Source organism: Tupaia chinensis, unplaced genomic scaffold (assembly GCF_000334495.1).
Source record: "Tupaia chinensis unplaced genomic scaffold, TupChi_1.0 Scaffold000101_1, whole genome shotgun sequence".
NCBI classification, from domain to species: Eukaryota; Metazoa; Chordata; class Mammalia; order Scandentia; family Tupaiidae; genus Tupaia; species Tupaia belangeri.
In genome coordinates, this window is record NW_006159565.1 from 3,457,797 (window position 1) to 3,464,141 (window position 6,345).

General features: G+C 45.1%; 1 pseudogene; it reads right to left on the bottom strand.

Moving 5' to 3' along the window:
• LOC114006934 (28S ribosomal protein S15, mitochondrial pseudogene) overlaps nucleotides 1-5,924 on the bottom strand; it is a 41,933-nt pseudogene extending 36,009 nt beyond the window's left edge.
• Nucleotides 5,925-6,345: the final 421 nt, after the last annotated feature.

Genomic DNA, 6,345 nt, shown 5'->3' on the forward strand with positions numbered 1-6,345 from the left:
CCCCGGGGTCTGGGCCTCGAACCACGGTCGACCACATGGGAGTTCAGCAACATAGCCATTACGCCAACTGCTGGTCCCCTGCAGCCATTTATTTTTGTCAGAGTGCATGTGTGCTCATCAGAGACAGAAAGGCAGAGAGAGAGAGAGAGAGAGAGAACAAGCAATCCCCTAATGGGGTGTGGTCATGCTACAATCCCTTCATTTCTCCATCTTGTTGGGATCTGGGGCAAACACGTACACATGCCTGACATGGTTTTCGAACTGCAAGGGCTGGGATTCGAACCATAGTCCGTAATGTGGAATCCAGTTTCCATAACCACTATGATATAGGGCCAGCCTTGTATGTTTGCATTTATGTGAAGTTCAAACCCAGGCTAAAAAACCTCTGCTGCTCGATTTCAGGATAGAACATAGGTGTGGTAAGGTGGACTTGTCTGAGGGGGGATCAGGGGGCCGCTGGCCTGGTAATGTGCTATTCTTCTTCTTTTTTTTTTCTTTGTAACTTTTTAAAAAGTTTTTGGCATAGGACATGTGGCTCACCAGAGAGAAACAGAAAGAGACAGAAGGAAAATGAGAAGTCACCTCCCGAAGGGGGATGGTCACACAATCCCTTCTCCACTCTCCTCCTAAGATTTGGGGAATGCATGCTCATGTGCCCAGTGTGATTTTCAAGCCACCAGGTTCGAGACTCAAACCACAGTCAGCCATGTGGGAGTCCATGGTGTCTTAACCACTATGCTGCCTGCTGGCCCTGGTAACATGGTCTTCTTGATTTGAGTGTGTCCACATCTCAAAGTGTATCTGGGAATTTTGATCCAATGCCTGCACTGCAAACCCGAGAAGCCTGGCCAGAAATGTCCCACATGAAAGATTCAACCTCCTTGGGAGACTCCCGAGGGGCTGGCTTCCTGCTGCGTTGCCAGACTCAGCCAGAGAAGGGATTTCCCTGCTTCCTGTGGGTTCTTCCTCTCCTACCTCCTTGCCTACGTTGCAGTGTAGCCTGCTCTCCATGTTTGGGCATGAGGAGCCAGCTCCCTGGGAGGTCTGGCCCACATACACAGGGTCCTGCTCAATGGGTAATCAGGGCTGGAAGCTGGGCGGGGCCCTGGGGATTCCTGGTGGGCTCTGCTCTACATGAGCCCTGGGAAGGTTTGCACTCCTACCAGAAACAAACCTTTGTCCTCCCCAGTCACCAGCAGGCTTTTCTCTCAGGGTCAGCTTCTTCTAGTCTTCTCTACAGGGCAGAGCACACAGTCCTCAAGGCAGCTCCTTACCAGTTTGTTCCAGAGCTGAGTCAAGAAAGAACAGCTGCTGACGACTTGTAAGAAGACCAGGGCTTCCCACCGAAGTGTGGGAGAGCAGGTTGGAGTGGGTGGGAGACGGAGGCCCTGGTTGTCTGAGAGCAGCTCCCAGTGCGAGCCATCGACTTGAGACATGTATTTATCATGCACCTATCTGTACCAGGCACTGGGCCAGGCTCATGATTAATTTTAGCAGGTTGAGATAATACAGTATGTGAATAAGTGATGCAGCATATTAAAATGTGATAAGCGCTATGGAGAAAAAAACAAAAATAGAGCTGGGCAAGGAGATCGGGAATGGGGGTGTGTGTGAAGTTTTTAATGGGAGAGCTTTGGTGAGAAAGTGTAAACAGAGTCTTGAAGGAGGTGGGTGAGCTGAACAGGACCAGGGAAGGGTGTTCCTGGCACAGGGAACAGCCTACACACGGGCCTGTTGGCCTCCCTGCCGGGGCGTGGGTCTGGTGTATGCAAGGAAAAAGAATCTAACGTGGCTAACGCAGAGAGAGCTGGTGGGGCAGAGAGAGCTGGTGGGGCAGAGAGAAGGGGCAATGAGGGACGGAACAGGCCCACTTTTTGCACAGCCTCCTGGGCCATCATTAGTTCGGTTTCACATGGAGTGAGTTGACATCAGAGGGCATAGTAAAGCCATAGTCAGACTGCTCATTGGGTTAGCCTTTCTAGAAAAGCAGTTGCAGTAGGACTCAAAAACCTTAGCATGTTTCTTTTTGTCCACCCAGTTAAGTCTATCTCTAGGCAGCTTCCTGCCAGGAAGGAAGAAAGGGAAATGTTGCAAAGATTTTTATTTAAGGATGCATGGGATGCATGCATTGAATCAATAACTCATGTAGAGATACTCAGAGATGTTTTGCTCAGAATGGTCAAAAAAACTGGAAACCTGAAAGGCAAAAATAGAGGCAAAACCCAACATGTTTGCACACAGATCTGATGGACTGTTGTACATAATTGTTTAAAAAAACTTCATCACACAAGAAGTAACGATGAGGGAACATGTTTAAATGGAGGAAACAGGACAACTCATGTTCAGTCTGATCTCAATGTGTTTTTTAAAACATACACACATACACACTACCACAGGGACGAGCCTAGGAAACAGTATGCTAAGCACAAGAAGCCAGCCCGAAAAGACCGCATATGGTACAATTCCAGGTGTATGAAGTGTCCAGAGAGACAGAAAGTGGTTGCTGGGTGGTGGTGGTGGGGAGCTAGGGTGAGGAATGACGACTAATGGGGTCTCTTTCTGGATTGATGTTTCCAGATGGCTGGGATGGAAACAGTCTGAAATCAGATAGCAGTGAGTGTGGTACAACTCTGTGAACGGACCAAAATCCACAAAGCTGCACACCTAAGAGGGTGAATTTTTCTAGTCTGTGTCGTTTAGGGACATCATAGTTATTCCTTCTTGGCATGTTGTCAGAATGGATTATTCCTTTTTGTCTCTGTATACCAGCTTTTTTTTTTCTTTTTGTCTCTACAATACCAGCTTTTTTCAAAATGGTGTTTGGTGTACCTTTTCATTTTTTTAAATTTTTTATATACTTTGCATCATTTTGTTGAAAAAAAAAAAACAAGAAAAAGACTGATTAAAAGCACATTCCTATAATATATTTAATAAGTAATACTACGGTTCTGAGTTAAAAATAAATAAAATAAATAAAAGGCTGAATTTTATCTTCCTAAAGTTTTTTTTTTTTTTAATTTTTTTTTCCCAAAATTTTTTTTTTTTTTTTTTGGAGAGATTTTTGCTATACGGTACGTGCGCTCACTGGAGAGATAGAGAGAGACAGAGAGACAGAAAGTGAGAAGTCGTCTCCTAGGGGGATGGCCATGCCACAATCTCTTCTCCATTCTCTTTCAGGATCTTGGGCATGCATGCACACACACACCGTGTGAGTTTTAAGCCACCAGGTCCAGGACTCGAACTATGGTCAACTATGTGGGAGTCCAGCAATGCAACCATTACTCCATCTGCTAGTCCCTAAAGCTGTTATTTTAAAAATGTACATCTATGCAATTTTAAAAAGAGACAGGAAAGAAACACAATAAAATATTGTATGGCAGGGCTTGTTTGTTCATTTGTTTGTTTGTTGGAGTTATTTTCTTCTATGTATTCGCCAATATTTCCCAAAGTTTTCACAGCCAGAATATACTATTTTTTTTTTCATTTTGCCCACATACATTGTAAAGGGGGACAAATAAGAACCTTACTCCTCTTCCAAGATAGATTCTTGTGCCAATGATTTGTGATGTTTGTCCCAATTTTCCTATTTCCCGTTTCCCAGCAGACAGCACTACCTGGTTGAGTGGAGTTTTGTTTTTAGTTCTGGTCAATAATTTGGTACAGAAAGAGCTTCTGAGCTAGAGCTTTTAATTTCCAACATGAGATTCCCCAGAGCTGTCTTTCTGCCAAAGCTTCCTTTGAGGGTATAGGCTGGGGGCTGCCCTGTCAGCTCCAGTTCTGAAGGGAAGGAACACAAAGCTATCCCAGCAGATCTGAGATAGGCAGCAACGTGAGTGAGACATAATACTTTGTTGTTCGAAGTCACTCAGTTCTTGTGGTTTGTTGTTATCATAGCACAACCCAGCCTGTACTGACTAAACCACACAAGCAGTGAGATCTGGGGAATTGCCTCCCCCCTCCCAATTGGCTATTTGTAGCTGCTGTCCACAATAAAACAAACCAATGATTTCACATAAATTTCTGTTGGACATCCCAATCCCTTTTTTATTTAAAATGCCTTTTTTTTTTGGGGGGGAGGGTATCTATTTTTGAGCTCGCTTCCTAACAAAGCTAGGAGATAGGAAGATCAAATATTTCCCATTTCACAGTTCATAGAACAGAAACTGAGACGAAGCAAGTGATTTGTCCATGGTTCCAAGCCCCCTTAGTGGCATGATCCAGGTCATCTAGACCCCAGCTTCCTGGCAGGAAGTTGCCCCAGTTGCAGTGACCTCTTGGTTTGGTCCAGAAAAATCTAATCACTCACTGGACCAGGCCAAGCAATGAGACAACATAGTTTGTGCAATGTGGACTACCCTTCAAATTAACCCAACTTTGCTACAGAGGAGAAACCACGGCCCAGCTATGAAGAATCTAGAAGAAAGGGCGAGAAGGAGATGGGCCAATAGAGGCGGCCTTGGCCTTGGGAAAGTCAGGGGAGTAGAGATTGGAGGGAGTGGGATACAAGATCCAGGAGGAGCTGCACCTCTGCTTAGAAAGAGTGGATAACATGTAATCCAGGAGAAGAGGATGTTATTAGCAGGGCCTCATTCCATCTCATCTCCAGAGCCTTGGTAAACTGAACTAAAGTGGCCTAAGCAGGTCGTTGTACTTGAGTGATAAACCTGGCCCAAAGCAGCCTCTGTAGATACTGAATGGCAACCTGACTTGGATGTACCAGCATTATAACCTAAATCTAAGAGGTATCCTGGTAACCTAGCAACTGAGCTCCAGCCAATCGTAGCAACCGAGCTTTAGCCAATCACAGACTGCCAACTGATCGGACCATGACCATATAAGGCAAATGCCAACTGCAAAGATTTGGGTTGGGTCAGGTCTCTGTTGGTTTGTATGTCCCATCTCTGACTATACTCTAGGCTGCACGGGTGGCTGGGTGGAGGTTTCGAACCTGTTTGGGTCAGGAATACTGCTTTGTTTTAGAACTATCTCTTGCTGAATTAAACTATTAAATTGAACTCAGCTTGGATTTTTCTTTAACCGCTCTAATTGTGCAATGGAAATGTCTTCTTCTGATGCTTTTCTGATTTACAAAAGTATTAAACTTAAAAATTGAAAATGGTGAACTGTTATATGAAGTGGAAAATGGAAGTACCTTTTTTTCCATTTTAACAGAATTTATTGGTTTCGAGTGCCGTGGTTGGGCTTTAGAAGAGCTCCCTGGATTCCTCCAGCTTTGTTTTGTGGCTACTGCTGCTGCAGCTTTTAAGGCATGTGGTTGCTGCTTCAGTTTTGGAACCTCCTGGAAAACTGAATGTACAGAGCCTTGTTAGTCAGGAAGCAGCAGTGGGCTGTTTGGTAGGGGGGAAGGTGTACTCAATCCCAGCTCCTGCACGTCTTCTCAAAACCATCATAGCTGGTATTATGGAGGTGTCTGAGCATCTTTTTCCTCTGGTTGATACTCATTGGCAGCATTTGTGGGCCTCGTCCTTTCAGTGTTTCTGCATCTTTTTCATAATTGCTGATCTTGATGATCAAGGCAACAATTCGAGCCTCCAGGGGGCTGGTGTCCCAGCGTTTGCCACCACCTTGTTCATCAGCTGTTCTTGATGGGTTTTTAGCTTCTCCTTCTGGTTGGCCATTTCCAGAAACAAGAATCTTTTCACAACATCATCAGCCTTCTCAGTTGTAGGGATGTTCTGGTAGTCTTTGAGCAGTGTGGAAGCGGGCAGGTCACTGTCTTGGCTGGGCTGGACTGATTTCTGGACAGCATAACTGCAGGTGGCCTAAAGGAGACTTCCAGGCTGCATACCCCACTGATTGGAAGAAAGCCTGAAGCTCCCTCCTCTTGGTCACCCCAGGACTGGGGCCTGAGTCACTGCTTGGGCCCAAATCAAACTCAGCACCCTTCCTGAGGCCCTCAGCATGATGACTTTGAGCCCCCATGAGGCTGTTGTACCACCAAGGCCCCCTTCCCAGTTGGACCAGATTTCATGGGCCCGAAGTGCCTTTTAATCTCACCACCCAAAGATAACTACTTTTGATGGTTTAGTATCTCTTTCCACATCATTTTCTTTTTTAAAAAAAAATTATTTTATTTAACTTTATTTAATTATTTTCATTTGACCAGAGAGGGACAGAATGAGAGAGAGAGAAAGCAAGTTGTCAGTTCTGGGACTCGAACCCTGTTTGGCCATATGGGAGTCCAGCGCCCTTAACCACCACACCACCTGCCGGCCCCTCCATATTGTTTTTTATGTGTGCATCTTAGGATTGCAAGGTTCTATTCTAAGATATCTATTTCTTTATATTGTCTATACAATGAATCTTTCTATAAAATCCACCTAC